An 18,574-nucleotide genomic window follows, 5' to 3' on the forward strand; every position below is an offset into this window, starting at 1 on the left:
CCTTCAAGTCCAGGTCAACACACAAGCTTCCTTACTTGCATGGGTCTAGTCCTTTAGCTCCTTGCAGCAGGCTCATCCATGCATGCCTGCATGCTTCTCCACCTGATCACACATCATCCCATTCGGGGATGTGGGGCCCACTCAGGTGGGACAAGCTTCCCAAGGGAAGAGAACTCTCAGGGAAATGTGGCTGAAGTGTGGTCACGTTATCTGGGTGGGTCCCTCTTCTGAAGATCTGGTGGTTCCAAAATCAGAGTCAGCCTGGATCCACAGTACTTGGTGCTGTATCACCTACCACACACGCCAGGCACTACCCCACCCCCATTCTGCCACACACACACACACACACACACACACACACACGCACGCACACACACAGACAAACACACACACTCTCCTCATGTCTGTGCACCAGCTGGGCCCACATGCGAGGCATCTCTCATGCATAGGAGTTGCTCCAGCCAGTAGGAAAGCATGCTTGTGGAGGCAGGCAATGTCTAGGTGTTACCTTCCTCTAAAGAGAAAGAGGTTTCTGAGGGAAAGGTCTTGGAGTAGGCTCCTCTTGGTGGGTGACTGCTTATTCTAAGAGAAACTGTGTCAGAGTGTGCGGAGGTGATCAGGCTTGTGCCTGGAAGATCCAAACTTGGCCTGTGAGGTGACTTGTCGAGGGGCAAATAGAAGGGCCCCCGGGGGCTGCACTTCATCACAGAGGGGTGTGGATCGTCATGGGGCTCCCTACAAATGCCACAGTGAAAAGAGTAACGATCCCCACGAGATCAAGATGAAATCTGTGTGCAAATACCTTAGTTATTTAGCAGATGTTGGTTCAAACTTCTAGAGGCTGACCCCAGGCGGGTTGTTTTTGACACGATTAAATAAAGCACAATTTGGGGGAAAAAATTCTTGGTAACGATGATCTCAGTAACATGTGCAGAATGAATATGGAGGCCTGACTACATAGAAACTCTCTTGCAACGTACATGTGACCTCTACCACGAAGATGGGTTCTATAGCTTAGGGACCTGGGGTCTGGTGTGGCTCAGTCACGCGGATAGCGTTGAGGTCACCAGGCCGTAACGTCCATGGGCCATCTCCCCTAAGGATGGGCTCTGTTGACCGAGAAACCAAACTAAAGGTGAAGGTCTAGGGAGGGAGAGTCAAACATAATAATCTGGGAGATCCGGGTGTGGCCTGGCTCTGCAGGCAGCACAGATCACCAGGCTGTTAACAGCATCCTCTCCAGGTCTTCTGGTTGGAAAACAGACCTAGGCATCCCTTCTTTTGACGAGACTAGCCTGGGTGCTTACCGTTCCTAGTTCCCATAGTGCTTGTCTGTGAGCACAGGGGCCTCATGCCCGCTTACAGGCTGTGTGTCACTCCCTGTGCGAGGGTATATTGGCGAACCTCTGCATTTGCCTCCATTGGGTCCTTCAAGGATGTTGGAGTCCATGTGTTGCTTCTGAGACATGCAGACTCAGAGTGGGTAGGGATTTCAGCTGAGTGTTCAGCAGGACTCAAGCGTGAAGTGCAGGGACTTGGCTCCAGTGACCCCATTGGCCGTCAGTGGGCTGGTGTCTGGGTTAATGGCCACTTGGTTTGGGGCCAGCCCAAGCAGTCCTATCCTGGGGCCAAGAAGTCAGCAGAAAGGGCCGAGACTGAGGGCTACAGGGCTGTGGAGAGCTCTGCATTCAGACAGAAAATTGGGACAGAATGTGATTGGATGTTGCGGGATTTCGGTGTCATCCTCCTACCTCCTCTTGGCTGCAGCACAGAGAGTGCCAGGACTCATGGCCACAGCCTGTGCAGTCCGGGTCCCTGTTTCCATTGCGACCACGACATTCTTCTCGGTGTCTTTACTGTCTGTGTGCACCAACATTTCAGGAGTCGTCCCCAGCCCCGCAGAGCCCCAGCCATGTCAAGCAAGGAGCAGAAACATACAGAGAGAAGTGCCAAGCGCCCTAGGGTTGATCAGAATCTCCCACCAGATGACTTGCAGAACCCAGGTCGAGTCACCCCCGGTAACAACTGATATGGGGCATATGGGTGGGGGGATCCTAACCGAGGGGGGACATTCTGCTACTCCTCGACGGGTGGAGCACCGGGGTGGCCTAGTACTCACCGGGTCTTTCCCCGGAGTTCCAGGTGTGGGTGTGGGGATTCGCGTGCTGAGAAGTGATTCTCAAGCACGCTCTGGGTTTCTGTCCCCACCCGATGTTCTTCCCCGTGGCTGGGGTGCAAGGGAGTTGGCCTTGGCCAACAGGCCTCTGAAGAACCCGTGGGCCACGGTGGTTTTCCTTGCAAGGCTTGTACAAACACAAGTACCTGCTGTCCCCAGACTCAGGCCTAGTTGAATTTCACCTGGGTGGGACTGGGGTGGGTCATGAGTTCCTGGAAGAGTACTTTAAAACTGCCCTCGGCGATGGACTCTGTGGACCCCAGACTGAAGCTGTTTCCCACGTGGGACCATGAGAACAGCACACTTCATTCACAAAGGTTTTTCCTTTCTTCTCGGTGCAGCAAACAATCCGGCGGCTGATACCAGTGAGATGGGCAGCTGTTCCTCAGGATCAAACGTGCAGGAGGCCAGGTGATGTCTTAAAGCAACTTTGGCCTGACCCAGGAAGTAGTTTCAGTGTTGTTTTCTGCAGAAACTTCTGCCCTTTTCTGGGAGACGGCTACAAACGGAGAGTTTGGTGTTTCGTGAAATAAGCCAGCACCAGAGACGACAGTCAGCTGTTTTCTCTCATTTGAGGATCCCAGATTATAAATAGGTCCATAAAATGATATCACCCGAACTCAGAAGGGAGACTGGGGAGAGGCAGGCAATGGCCAATAGAGGGGAAGGTTTGAGGAGTGGAGGCCGACTCTGGAGGTGGAGTGTGGTCACGCGGCATGAAGGTTGAAGAGACACTGCTGGGTAATAGAGGAGGAGTAAGTAGCGGGAGGGGATTGAGGATGGAGGAGAGTGAATACGGCTGTAGTTCACGAAAGACGGCTGGGCACACCTCTATGAAACCCGTCAGTGCTGTACAGTGAATGGGCTCCGGTCAGCATGTAGTATACCAACCCCTAGGCTGTCACAACATAACACAAAGCCGCTGCTTGCGGAGAGGAGACTCTTTGTGGAGCCCAGTGCAGTTGGGCTGGGAAGGCCAGGGATGCAGTTTTCCTGAGTCATCCAGCACCCAGCCTGAGGTTGGTTTCCTGGGGATATGGCTGACTTTGAGTCACCCACGCTCCAGTAAGTAACCCTTAACCGTGTGCCCATATGTATCTGCAGTGAGCTCTTTGGTTCCCTGTGAAAACCTGAGTAAAGGAGTAAGACCAATGACCCGGGAGAGGCAAATCCGACTTTGCCTCACATGAGCGCTGGTCTCTCCGAAATCGCGTGCCTCGCCTGCCTTTCCTTCAGAGCGAAGTTAGGATGTTTGTCCTCAGTTAAGGATTCTTGTGTGCATTTTCCACAGGGAGCCTGTTCAGAAGAGGATACGGGATTTCAAAGGTGTGTTTGAGCAGGTCTTGCTAGTCCAGGAGCTTTCTTTCCGACCCTACAACTCAAGCGTGGTGAGAACGTGGTCGCCTGTCAACAGGACAACAGGAGTCTGTTAACAGTTCTGTCGCTCAGGGGATGGATTTTTATCATCATTATTATTAATTTTTGGAAGAGTAAATTGCCATTGTCGTCTAGGGGCTACCTTTAGCTTAACTTTTCACTAGCTGCTCTGAACAGGGGGATGTTGCAGCTGTCACTGAGGCGGGGGGGGGGGGGGGGGGGAGAGTGTCCTGCTTCCTGCATTGCACTGGAGATGATGGGCAAGCAGGTTGATCTCTGCTTTTTATCTTACTGCACGAATGGTATGTGGCATTTCGGCAGCTGTTTTTCACCTTCTGAATTAAGTCACTTTTCTGGCTTTCCAAAGTTGCCCTCCTCCAGGAACCCGTGCCCAAGAAGGGCTTGGAGAGCAGCATTTAGGCCGTACACACCCGTGAGCCTGTCAGGGAAGGGTGAAGGCAGCCAGGCCGTGGCCCGGCAAGAAGAGTGTCATGGCGTGCGAACGAACATCAGCATCACGCATGCCACACTAGCTTGTGGTCTGTCGTCCACGGTAACCAAGTCAGAGTACCACACGCCCCTCAAGCTGAGACAGCTTTTTTTTATTACTTGTGTAGGTGACCCTAAAACAGCATTACAAGAGAGACATCGTCAATTCTTTGCCGGTGTATAGAGTCAGTTCATGCAAGCAAGGATGTCCGACAGCATTCCTTCTTTGTGGTACAAATGAACTGCTTGGTTTTTGAGGTTTCCAGAAAACGGTTTGTCAGTTCAGTGGTGGTCACTCGTCAAAGCACGATGCCCCCGTTTCTGTATTGCTAGCACAGAGGAGGTAGAGGCGGGAGAAACCAGAACTGGAGGTCGTGGTCGCTTACCTCTCAGGTTTGAGACCGGCCTGGGCTGCGCAAGAGGCGGTCTAAAATTTAAGAAAAGAAAAATAGAACAAAGAACAAAATGAACACCAGATCTGTACATACTCCTTCCTGTTACCGTGTAGGTGGTATGTCAGGGATGAAAGAGCGCCTCTTCCTGTGGATACTTGATTTAAAGTGATACCATTTCCTTTGTCGACTAGGGGACATTACCCGGTCCTTCCTGGCAAAGAGGAAGCAGTTTGAAAAGGATATACATGCCTCTTTCAGAATCCTGAATGCAAACCTCCACAGTATTTTCAAAGCGCAGCAGAAGTCAAGGTAAAGTTGTGACCGACCCTCTGTAAAGGAAACCTGTACCGCTTTCGCTCTTCCTTCCAAAGTCACTCCCGCCTGCCATTGTGACACTGTGCTGAGTGGAGTCGCTAATGGGACCTAGGTAGCACTGCATTTTCTCTGTGAGCTAGTCCTGTCCATAGCTGGAGGACCGCCCCCCTCGTTTATGCCGCTCAGGTGTGTTAGCTGCAGCAGGACTGGTAAGAGAACAGTTCCTCACCGGTCAGATGACAATACAGATAATGTCCTGTGAGGAAGGCCAGGCCTCTGTGGTCCTCAAAACTGTACCTTTTAGGATGTGCCATCGGCGCTCTCTTTGGTAAATCGTCGTCCCCGTGTGGGGAAATGGTTCTGTGCACTCTTTGTGTATGTGACTCCGAGAAGATGAAGGGTATGTTGCCTTCAGTACACGGACTTGGGCTTTCAGGATATCTAGGTTACTCCATAAGGGGAAGGGAAGATGAATCTAATTTTAAGCCGGAAATGCAATCTTGGGAAACGTATGCCTCCGAGCATCCTCGGCGTGCGAGAGGGAAGACGCACAAAGTGATGACACCGGTAGCAAATTAAGACAAGTTCTTCTGGGACGAGAGTGATATTTCCGCCTCTCAGGAGACAATTTAATTCATGCCCCCTTTCTCTTTTGCGCCTGGCTCTTGTCTCAAAATGTGAAGTGTGTGCATGCGTCCTTGCCGTAGCCTCACACAGCGTGACAGTGCTCAGTAATTGTGACTGTGTTTCACAGGCAAGAGCTTCACGCCATGCACTCCCAGATGTTTGAGTCGCTGCATCAGGGGTGGCTGGACGATGTGGAGAGTTCAAGGAAGCAAGAAGATCACCTCGCTGTGAGTGTCGCTCTTAGCTTGGAATAGAGCCACCTTGTCTGTTTCCGAAGTGGCGGGGCTTTGATGCTTTGATGCTGCATATCGCCACGGAAAGGGACCCGACAGGACAGGACGGGACATGAGCATCGGGAGACAGGGAGGGTGGTGCTTGTGTCCCCGAGAGACTGGCCGTCCTCTCCAGCTTGCTTCTTTTTCTGTGGAGGGGTGGTGTGGTCATGGCTTAGGAGCCAGCATAGGAGGGAGGCGGAGTAGGCACTGCTTGGAGAGCGCAGGAGAAGGTATGGGCTTGGGTGCTCAGAGGGAAAGCTATACCATCCGTGCAGTGCAGATGCCAAAGGTGCAGGACAGGGTGAGGGTGCGGTCCCAGGTAGACTTCTGACACAGTGACGAGGGAGGCAGAGTGAGAGCAGTGCCTGTGGCTGTGGCAGAGCAGGTGGAGGCTTAGCGTTCAGAGGTAGCTAAGTGTTCATGGACACAGACTAGTGCTGTCTTTGAGGAGTCTTTCATCCTGATGGAGGACAGGGCGGTACTCCCAAAGATGCTGACTTCCAAAAGTAGGGAAGCAGAGCCTGGAATCTGAGGGAGATGGAGACAGATTCCAGTCTGGCGGTGAGGAGCATGTTCTCCGGACCCCACTGATTGCCATGCAGCCATAGTCCTGCTGCTTGCTCCTCATGAAAACTCAGAAAATGAGTCACCTCCCTGCCTCAGTTTCCTAGGAGGGTGAAAGCAGAGCCGTGAAGAATCCCCGCCTTTCTAGACTTTGTGTATCGAGTGCTTGCAGTTTTTGACATGTTGCTGTGGAATGTTTGACCGCAGGAGCTGCAGTATGTTTGCTATTCGTCTTCCCTGCCCTTCTTATTAGGTCGATAATACAGTTGATGGGATGATGTCACACTCCGGGGAATGACTGATTGATGAAGAACTTTTGGGGGGGGGAGGGTTGGGAGAAGGGATTCCTTGGAAGCTAGTCCGTGCCCTCGGTGTCTTCAAAATACTTTGTGAATAAACAAAGGAACGTTTTGTGCTTAATTTTGGCGAGTGAGGAGGGAATCCACAGATGAGGTGGGGCTTATGTTAATTTCAAACTGAATAACGATTTTATAGTATTTTTGCACCAGCTAGACGGACTATCTCCCTCTGTGACAGGTCAGGTCTTGTTATGTTGCTTTTGGCACTGAAGGGCATGTCTTCAAACGCGTTCTTGAAATGTCAGCACACAAAACATCACGGGAAGCGATTTCTGTGACTGGCAGCAGGGTTGGATGTTCAGTTGTACTGACATTTTGTCATTATTCTCCTACGTTTCAGCTTATAACTTGGAAGCAGATGAAGATTTTACAGAAAGCTATAGGGGATCACGAAACTACGATTGGAAACGCTAAAGATTTACGTGACACATTTTTGAAGGTCTGGTAGATTGCACTTGTCAACAGAACACACCCCTATGCCATGCCACGTGTCTATAAAAGGAGAAGACAGATTGGCCCTTTCTCAGCTTGTGGGAGAAGTAATTAGTTTTGCAGAGCATGATCACACTCTCTTGGGAAAATTTTCCCCACACCTAGGAGCGATGCTAAGGTTTGTTTGACCTGGGAAGCCGATGACAGTGTCGGGGGCAGCTTTCTAGCACAGGAGCTGGTGACGAGAGCTCTGCTTAGAGAGGATCACAGTGCATCGCAGTGATGAGTTATGGACCTCCGGTGACATTGCGATGGAGATTGGCACGTCTGGGGATCCTTCTGGTTTTCTCTGACTGTTTGGATTGGACAGATCAGTGAAATACACAATGGGCAAGGGTAGCTTTTATTTTCTTTCATACATTTATAGTCTTCCGACATTAGCATTGTTCTCCAGTGTTGGTGGTCATGCGTTTCAGCATCTCCCCAAGAGATGTGGGAAATGAAAAAACTGGTAGAGGGTTAATCCTCTTTGAACTGCGAGCTGGCAGTTCTACCCTTGCTGAAGCTCCAGGTCCTAAGTGACCTCTGTATATCCAGGGATTGAAGCAGCCCTTCAGTGGGAATTCTTTTTGATGCTCTCATTAAAATGCTCTGTGAAAGATCTCTCCTCAGACCCGACTCAGATGCCCTATCTAAAGTGCTCCATGTGTCATAGTAAATTGAATGTTTTCAGGATGCTGGCGAGAAGCTAGGTCTGTCTTCTCTGAGCAAGTGTGAGTACCCCTGTTGGTACCCTAGTGAATATTCCTAGCACCCCCGTGTACTCCAGGAATGTGCCTATAAGCCCAGAGTGGAGAGGGTAGAGACAAAAGGATCCCTGGGGCTTGTGGGACCACCAGAACAGTCAAACTGTAAAGCCTCGTGTTTCGTGAGAGACCCTGCCTCAAAACTTGATGTGGTGAGGGGTTCTGGAAGGCGTAGGTGTTCCCGAGTGCACACGTATGCTTGCAGACAGGTACACGTGAAGGAAATCACTTTGAATTTGTTATGACCTCTGGTCGCCATACTCAGACACATGTGCATGCACACTCTCCTGCACCCCCATGCACGCAGAAATATAAGTTAGTATTCAAGACCTTGAAAGCCACCTACATACATCTAGGCCTTTAGGAAGAGCTTAAGAAAGGGAACATGCAGCTCTAATGCAGCTGAGTACTGCCTGGGAGCCTGTTGGAAGAGCCACCCAGAAAGGCTCCCTTCTAACTGTGGGTGCTCAGTGTGAGCAGCAGCAGTAGCTCAGAGGGAGCCTTGTGACTGGGTTTCTCTGGCTTCCCAGGTGGTCCCTTCTGCCCTGTGCTCGCTCTTCTCGCTCTCCCTCTGCTTCTCCACCCAGGCTTCCCTCCTTTCCTAGTCCTCAGTTCTGCCTCTGAGAGACTGTTGTCCTGAAACACGGCCTTTCCCTCTCCCAGATTTCCCGGTGGCCTTCTTGCTTTGTTCTCTCTGTTTCCTGTGTCCTCCGCACAACACCCTCTAACATACACACACACACACACACACACACACACACACACACACCACCCACACCTTCTTGAAAGCTTCACTGGCTGCTTGCTTCTGTCTCCCCGTCTTCCCTCCCAGAGTACCAGCTTCTCCTGAAGTGACTCCCATTCCCTACCCATGCTTTGCTTCTGTTTTGTGCCCAGAAAGCACCATGTGCGCTGTCTTCCCTAATGTTTCTACTGCTTGCAGTCGCCATCTGTGTCCTCTTCAGCCGCCAGCCCAGCAAGCTCCCCTTCCATACCTGTGTTCAGCTAGTGTGCAGGTCATCTGTTCCTAAGCTGCTCTGGACCCCGGGAATAGGGCAGGGACTGGACCGGAGTTTTGCCCTTTTCTGGAAAGAGGGCGACACACTTCTTTCTCCTCTGTGTCCACCCCTGCAGTGTCCTTTGAGAGAACAGAGGGATTTGAGTCCTGGCTTGAGCTTTCCTTAGACCGAAGGGTCGTGGGGTTGCACACTGTGTGTTCTTCGGTGAAAATCACATTCTATGGGCATGGCAAATGGCTCCTTCCTCTGGGCAGCCTTGGGGGTGTCCAGTGTGGGAATCCTTGGGGAGTCTCCAATGTGGGCCCATGCCTGGCCTCCCAGGTCTGCCCCACATGAGGCCTTTAACATATCTCCACCCATTTTCCTGATAAGTCCCTTTGCTCTTCTTGTCCCACAATGATACCACCTTAAAATGGGGGACTGGAAGGTTTCCTGAAGTGGAGTAACTCTTTAGATGTGCTGAAGTAGCCACTGTTCTTACTCTGAATTCCTAACAAGCATCCTTTGGCTATGCAAAGTCGGTTCTTTTAAAATTACATGAGGTGAGGTGTCAAGCCAGACTCGAGTGGAGATTTGTTCGTTTGTTTGTTTCAGAAAGCCAAGGACTTGCATGAACATGGCAAAACTCTCATTGGTGGCGAAGAAAGTGAAGTGAAGAAACAAATCTCCAAGGCGCAGGACAGAGTTATCATGGAAAGTGTAAGTCGTGGGTCTGTGATGCTGTGTGCCTCGGAATGGCTTCCTAAGGGCAGAGATGGAACAATGATCCCCTAACTCTCCGTTTTCCCACAGCAAGAGCAGGATGTGTCGGTAGTTGAAACGTACCTTCAGTCCCTGGTCCTTACAGCTGTGAAGAAACCTTCTGAAGCTCACCTGGAGGAGGCACAGGGAGCAATAGCCGTGCCCAGAGGGTGTTAGTAGTAGTCAGTGCAGCTCCTTTCTCTTTACTTTGTCGGTTAGAAATAAGACTGAGACTCTGTTGACCATGAAGTGAACCCCAACAGTTCTGTGAGTAGCAACATTTAAGTGTGGACCCTCCTGACCCTGACATTCTCCCCAGCAGGGCCAGTTACATTCAGGAAGCCAATGTCTTTTGATTCTACGACAGGCTGCTTTGGTTCTCTGTCACCTGCCCAAAGTGAATGTTACCTTGCTTATTTCAGGAAGAAATAAATAACGGTGGGATCCGCCTTTCCGTGCTTGCTTTCATCCATTCATGAGGTCACAGAGCCAACTGCATTGCAAATGGAAAACCAGCCCCACCTGCTCACTCAGACGTTCAGTAGAGCACAACTCTGTAGTTTCGTGCTCAGATGCGCTAGACTGTTAACACGGTTCCCGAGGCAGAGCCAGATCTTCACGTGTTGGCTTAGAGCTTGCAGTGGGGCTCTGGCTTTTCCCAAAGACATCCAGACTCATTTCTGGCATTATTCAACACTGGCTGGAAGATCCCTGCCCTTCCCTTTGGTCAAAAATATTTTATCTGTGAGTGTGTGCATAGGCACTTACAGTTTCAGTATTTTCGGTGGGTGTTTCCACGAGCATTTTCTAGTGTTCTCTTTAGAGTTTAATTTTACTCACGTAGTTCTGCGTGTGCGTGCGTGTGTGTTTGTCTGACTCTTGTGTCATTCTCTTACTCTTGTCCTGTGCTGTATCTTTTGAAGGAATCCCGAGAATCTGTGTTCAGTACATTTGACATTTATCTTCCTTGTTGAGTCTTTGCGAGCATATTCCCAGTGTGTGTCGGTACCAGGAAGGTCAGACTTTAGGCTCAGTTCCCCTAGGGCTTGAGTTACAGGGGGTTGTGAGCTACCCAAAGTCGGCGGTGGCTAGCTGAATCCCAGTCTTCTGGAACCACAGCTGGAGCTCTCAACCATGGAGCCATCTCTCCAGCCCTGTTCAGCACACTTGAAATTGCTTGACCTTTTACCCGGAGTTTGTGAGCTAAGCCTATTCTTTGTGTAGATTACAGAAATGAATCTATGATGGAGAACAAAAGCCTTCTGGGAGGGGAGAGAGGAAGGAGGATCACATTCTCCTGTCCTTCCCGTCCTGTGGCTCTGCCTACCACTCTTTGTCCCAAATTTTCATGGTGAATTCTAGTCTTCCTTTGAAGGCCAACCTGATGGATTTTTTTCTTTTTTACAAAAATGTTACGTGTGTGTGTGTGCACGCACACGCACACGTACACAGATAGGACAGAGGATAGACCTTGGGAGTGAGTCCTGAAGTTGTCGGACCTGGAGATTGGACCCAACTCATCAGGCCTGGTGGAATGTGCCTGTTCAGCCATCTTACTAGCCCATTGACTTTACTACCACATACATCCCTCCATCCCTCCATCCCTCTTCCCTCCCTCCATCCCTCTTCCCTCCCTCTTCTCTCCCTCTTCCCTCCCTCCATCCCTCCTCTCCCTCCCTAGTATTCCCTTCCTCCTCTTGTGTTTCACCCTCACCCCTGCCGTGTGTGTGACTGTGTAGGGCAAAGGCTGACACTGCGTATCATCTGTAACCCCTCTTTTCCCAGACAGGATGTGATATTTATTACTGAACATGATTTAGTAGGGTAGAGGGTAGCACCACAGTAGAAGCCCCGAGGAGTGCGGGGCCCGCCAATGCCCGTGGGACCAGGATTGGTGATGCAGCTGACCCCTCGGCCATCAGGAACGAGTCACTTCTCAGCGACTGTGTCCTTCAGATCAATCTACATTCAGTTTAGTGAAGCCTCACCTCTTTGAGAGAGACAGACAAAGTAGAACTCAGTGAGGACGACCAGGGCAAGAAAGTGGGAGGAAGGGGCTTAATAACACCACTTGCCTCTGGCAGCACGGAGAGCTTGAACTTGGCTTTACTTAGGGCCTCGATCCGATGTTCCTTATTCTGAGGCATTATTCAGGTGGACGTGATGGCCTGGACAGTGAGACCCCTGGCCGTGGTGACCTGAGGCTTCCCTAGGGCACAGCGAATACCTGTCTGGGGCCTAGATTGGAGGCGACATTGAGGTCAGAGCTCGAAGAGCCTTCAGAAGATTGTCTCCAAGGTCCCTTCGGGGAGCCCATACAGGCAACAGGGTGAGGTCACTCCGAACGAGTGTGCTGTTGGCAAGCATTGCACACCAGGCCCCAGTGAGAAGCTGCTGGCAACCGTTGCACAGCGCGCCCCGCTGAGAAAGGGGACCTCCCGTGCAGCTTAGTTGGCTGCAGATTTACCTTATCTTTTAAGACACAGTCTCTCAGTGAACATGAAACTCACTGATTTTGTCAGGCGGAGTGGCCAGAGAGCTTTGCGGATGGATCCAGCAATCTGTCCTCCACGCCAGACATGCCGGCTCTAGGGTTTAAGAGTATTGCTGTGCCTGGATTTTCCGTGGGCGCTGGTGATCTGAACTCAGGTTCTCAGGTTTGCATGGGAAAACCTAACCCACTGAGCCATGATCCTTGCCCATCATTAATTTTATGGTCTGTAACATTAGTGTTAGAAATGAATGACATCTGTGGTGCCATTTCATCCCACGTACACATGTGCATGGATGGTGTGCAGCCTCGCCATACTGCTTCCTTCTCCCTGCTCTCAGATGCTACATCTCACAAATTTTTCTCTCAAGTGCTGGTGTTACAGACACTCACCGTTAGCCTGAGATGTGGTATGTGTGTGTAACTGTGCGTGTGTGTATGTGTCCATGTATGTATGTGCAAATGTGTTCGTTCAGGTTCCCGTGGAGGGTGTCTGACCCCCCAGTGGGGGAGTTATCAGTCAGTCTTGGGACACCTGACAGGGTTCCTGGGATTTGAACTCCGGTCTTCTGGAAGAGCAACAAGTGCTCTTAAACACCGAGCTGTCTCTACAGCACCCTGTGCCGAGGTTTTCAATGGTTCTGGGGATCTGAACTCAGGTCTTCATGCTAATTCAGCAAGCATTTTACCTGCTGAGCCATCTCCCCAGTTCCACGTACATATTCGTTTCATAGGCTTTGAACTCAGAAATTTTATCCGTTCCTTGTCCACACTGATGATGCATACAGAACACATTCTGTGACAGTTCTCATTATTTCACTGTGTGGCATCTACACTTTGCAAATGTGGGTCTGTCTCCTGGGTCATATCTCAGCTCCAATCACAGTGTCCCAGTCTGTGGGGAGCAGGAAGATCCTTGTGCCCACAGATCTCCTGGGAAACCAGGAACGTTAAGCATGCAGTAATGTCTTCTCAACGGAAAAGATGTGAGACCTGTTCTTCCATCCAGAAGGCTGGGGATTGGAGGTGATTAATAGCCTGGTGATCTTCACTATCTGTTGGACCAGGCCATATCAGGCTCCTACAACCAGGACCAGAGATACCAAATAGCCCAGATGTGTTCAGATCTCCAGAACCTTTGAAAACCTCAGCACAAGGTGATGTAGAGACGGCTCGGTGTTTAAGAGCACTTGTTGCTCTTCCAGAAGACCCGAGTTCAAATCCCAGGAACCCTGTCAGGTGACTGATAACTCCCCCTCTGTGGGGTCTGACACCCTCCTTGGGAACCTGAACGAACATATTTGCACATACATACATATACACATACATACACATGCACAGATACGTACACATACCACATCTAAGGCCAACGGTGAGTGTCTATAACACCAGCACTGAAGAAGAGAGACAGGGTAGAATCCTGGCACTCAATGGCCTAACGCTCTAGACCAATCAATGAGCCCCACGGTCACAGCGTTACCCTGTGTCAAAATAAGTTAGGTGGGTGCCTGGAGTATGTATGGCTTCTACATGCAAAATCATATCTGCCAGCATATGCACATGCAGTTGTGAACACACGCACGCATGCGTGCACATGCATTCACGCACATGAGTTCTACACACATGTGTTGTGGGATTCCCCTCTGTATGCTATGAATAGGTTTTACTACCGTTGGTTAATAAAGAAGCTTCTTTGGTCAATGGCAGGGCAGTACAAAGTTAGGTGGGAAATTTAAAATGAATGCAGGGAGAAAGACGGCAGAGTCAGGCAGATGCCATGCACCTGCCAAAAAAGACAGACACCGGAAACTTACCGGTAAGCCACAGCCTCGTGGTGATACACAGATGAGTAGAAATGGGTTAATTTAGGATGTAAGACATAGCTAGGAATATGCCTGGGCCGTCGGCAAAACTGTGTTGTAATTAATAAAGTTTTTGTTGTGACTATTTGGGTCTGGTTGGCCAGGAAATGAACGTGAAGTCTCCACTTACACCTATGATCACATAAACATACGTACCACATACCAAAAGATCTGCACACTCTCTCACACACATATCCACACATGTGTGCTACACATATGAACACATATATATGAACCACATATCAAAAGATTTACACTTGCAAACATACACAGAGGTGGACACATGCATTCAAAAACAAGTGTGTCTACACATAGAACACATATATATGAAGCACATACCAAATGATTTACACAATCTGAAAACATGCAGAGATGCATACATGCACTCACACACAGGTGTGCCACACATATGAACATTTACACATGTACTGCATACTAAAAGTTTTATGCATAAACCTGCATACTCCATACACGTGTATTCACACACACATGTGCTACACATAGGAACACATTTACACATGTACTGCATACTAAAGGATTTATGCATAAACCTGCATACTCCATACACGTCTATTCACACACACATGTGCTACACATAGGAACACATCTACACATGTAGTGCATACTAAAAGATTTATGCATAAACCTGCATACTCCATACACGTGTATTCACACACACATGTGCTACACATAGGAACACATTTACACATGTACTGCATACTAAAAGATTTATGCATAAACCTGCATACTCCATACACGTGTATTCACACATACGTGCTACACATAGGAACACATTTACACATGTACCACATACCAAAATATTCTCTCTCTTTCCCTCTCTCCATCCCTCTCTGTCTCTTTCTGTTTCTCTGTCTCTCTCTCATACACGCAGGAGTACACACTCGAATAATACAAGATTCAATGATAGGGAAATGTATTTTTCATCTCCTACTGATAGAATATCTCAAGTAGGAGATATTCAGTGCTGGAAGCATTACTGAAGGTCCATACGATCACAGATATTTTGAACAAAGGGGGAAGTTCCCCTAGATGATTCACAGTTTAGGAAGTACCATGATTCTGGCCAGAGGGGAAGTTCTCTCATTGACTGTGGAGAAATGAATTCTGCTTGTAGAAAATGAGAGATGCCGAACACACACTTGTTTTTAATGCTTCTGCATCACAGGACACAATGAGACAAGTGGTCAGGACGAGGAGAGGCCCCATGCAGAAACATGAGTTAGCATGGGACCATTTTTGTTTAAAAGGGCATGAAACGTTGGGAAGGGAGTGCAATTACATGACTCATACCAGCAAGTCTGAAACAATTCCATATTTATTAAACCAAATGTTTCCAAGTAATGATTTCCCATGGAGTATGTATGTATGTATGTATGTATATATATATGTGTATATATATATGTATATATATGTATGTATGTATACACACACACACACATATATGAAGGACACCACAGGATAAGAGTCTTAAGTGTACAGAAGACCTTGTCTATCACTGATGTTCACATACTACATGCACAATAAATTTGAATCACAAAACATTCTCAGTTACCGCTATCCATACAAAGGAGGAAATACATAAACCACGAGGAAGTGAGCTATAGGCATACTAAGGATCAACTCTTAATGTGACAGGCAGTTGACATCAGGTAGCAGACCACATTGCATTGAAAGACCTTATAAATTTTGTCGGGAAGTGACATTTTCACATACTCGTCACAATACTTACATCTTTTTTTCTTCAGGAGTTCTAATGAATTCTACCAATTTCACTACTTCTGGGGCACAGTCTTTTCAAGTCTACAGGACGCATTCCCTTTGCAGGGTTATCGTCATTCCCATAGGCTCCATGACTGAACAAATGTAACAGCAGTATACAATGGCAAGAGTGTGCCTCCTTTAACTATTTCTCTGAAGATGACAAGGATGGACCACTCTTGTGCCTTCTAATTTGGTCAAGTGATACTGAGGTACAAGACCCCACTGTATCGACCCCAATGCACTGCTAACCATTAATTACGACGCTACCAAGAAAAACTTGCCATTACGACCCGTGGGCTGGAGGATGCTATAGACATCTCTGGACTGCTGTCACACAAATCCTTCGGTTTACTTGGGTTTTAGCAGAAAGGGGTATCTTTAGGAACAGGAGAACACAAGAAGATGTAGTCGCTGAAGCCGCAAACCACAAGCACCTTCTCCCAGAGAATTTCCATGAGAGAGTCGCTCCCCTCGTATCGACTTTCATTTCTTCAGAGTATTATGAGAATAACAGATCCAGGAGAGACAGTTGACCAGCAGCATTCTCTTGCTGGCGCTGTGAAGCACAAGGACATATTAAACGGACATATTAAAATAAACAGTGCTCGTCAAGCCTCAGTTTACCCTGAAAGGCTCAGTACTTACATTCAGCATCAGAAGTTTTGTTTCCAAGGTGGCTATTAGACGTCTCAGCTCTTCAATGAGGGACTCTCCCCGAGAATCCCTCAGTATTACAAGTTTCTAAAGTGAAAGAGACATGGGCAGAAATCAGCCCCGGTCATTTTGTTTACAAATGCGAACAGCAATATTTAAAAGGGAGTAGATGTGGTGAAAAGACATGGTTTCATTATTCCAAAACAAGCATACAGCATGTGCAACATGGAGATCCGTCACCCACCAAAGAGACACAGACGTTACCACTCCACAACCCACTGCTGAAAGTTCAACCTTGTGGCATTAGCGGGGGGGGGGGGGGGCGGAGGGTTCGGGGGAAGGGTGCTTTGCCTACCTAGCATGGATCCCTCTCCCCGCAAATCAAGAATGAATCCCAATGAAAACAGAGAGCATGAGGCATGAGCTCATTGACTGCCACTCATTTCTTTGGGAGCTGGAGTAGCTTGTCGTGTACCACTGAATACCATGAAATTAAAACTCATGGTTTCCACCCCCACAGTGCCTTCAGTAGTGTGTGAAATAGCACATGCCACATTTAAATGCTTGTGTGAAATGCTGTGGGGGGGGAGCTTATAAAATTTCGCAAGACCTCTTCCCTTGGGCACGCCACCCCTGTGACCTGGTGAACAGCCAGCCCAGCCACAGGGGCAAGCGAGTTGCTGGTTCAGTGAGCCATCCTGAATGATATGAAGGAGAGTGACTGAAGATACCCACGGCTGGCTTCTGACCTTCACACACACACACCCAGAGGAACGTACACGTGCGTGTGCCTCAGTGCACACACACACCCAAGGGAAAATGCACTGTGAAGCAAGAACAGACGGTCTGAAAGGCATCAATGCCCTGTACAATACGAACAACTCTGGATGAAATCACCAAGGCAGCAATTCCTGCTTCAAAGGACTCTACCCACCGTATGTGAACTCTAAAAGTAAAAACTCATTTTGTACTTAGGTTTACATGGAACCATGACACCATGAGGAAAATGCTGGAAGATGCTCTGGTACAATGGTCTTGCACTGTTTCAGTAAAACTCTGACTGGCCAGTAGCCAGGCAGGAAGTAGAGGCGGGGCCAAGAAAACAGAAGAATTCCAGGAAGAGGAAAGTGTCAAGTCTTCAGTTGTGACCCAGTCCAAAAGGAAACAAGATGAGAATGCCTCGCTGATAAAAGGTCCCAAGCCATGTGGCTAACACAGACAAGAATTGTGGGTTGAGATGTAAGATATGAGAGTTAATGAGAAGACTGAGCCAATAGGCCAACCAGTTTATAAATAAAATGTAGGCCTCTGTGTGCTTCTTTGGGACTGAATGACTGCGGGACCAGGCGGGACAGAAACCTCTGTTGACAGGAAGATGTTTACAGGTAACGTTCCGAAGGAATAAGCCAAAGCATGGAAGGAACGCCAGAGTATTCAATGTCCCTGTGTGTGGGTTGCTTTCAGAATGTACAACAGACCTCCAAGTACTGTTCACACAGATCTTTAAATTCTTCCATTCTCTTCTTCTGAATACCCAGAGACTGATGAATAAATTTTTGCTGCTCCTTGAAGATATTCTGAGACACAGACAGTAAAAGATGTAAGAACAATACAGGGAAACTCAGAAATATTACAAAAACGTGACTCTGTATCATATTTATGCAAAACATATACAAGGAAATCACTAGCAATTTTTCAAGCACGATGACCACTTCACACAAGTTATCTAATACTAAAATATTACCATAGTGATGAGAACTCATTCATTTAATGGAACGTTTTCCTACGTAACAGTATCTAAAACATTGCTGTTAGTTTCTGAAGACTTGAAAACCCATCCATTAGAGACTGTCATAGCTGGTGAACCCTCTGTGTTTACAGAAATTACCCTGAGATGGCCCCAGTGTCTCTCACTCCCTACATAGGAACCCACTCCCTTTTGTTCTTGCCAGTAAGAGTAGAGTCCACAGCTGGCCTGCTTAACAGGCAAGGATTCTGTAAGACTTACGTCGGATACTGTCCTGGACCAATATAAGAATGCACATCTAAGAGTCTTTTGAAACCAATTCCATGAGATGGGGACCTTAAGTATCTCTCCTCTCACACCTAGCAATCTGAGACACAGAGGTAAATTATTTTCCCCAGTGAGCGTGACTAGCAAGGGACTGAACCGTGACTGCGTTCCAACTGGTGGGAATGCAGAATGCAGG

At 48.5% G+C, this 18,574-nt stretch overlaps 1 pseudogene; it reads right to left on the reverse strand.

The window, feature by feature from the left end:
• Nucleotides 1–11,860: 11,860 nt before the first annotated feature.
• On the reverse strand, nt 11,861–12,036 carry LOC121440341 (annotated as a pseudogene).
• Between the last annotated feature and the right edge of the window lie 6,538 nt (nt 12,037–18,574).

Source organism: Microtus oregoni, unplaced genomic scaffold (assembly GCF_018167655.1).
Source record: "Microtus oregoni isolate MIOR12 unplaced genomic scaffold, Mior012 000067F_003, whole genome shotgun sequence".
In the NCBI taxonomy this organism is placed as follows: Eukaryota; Metazoa; Chordata; class Mammalia; order Rodentia; family Cricetidae; genus Microtus; species Microtus oregoni.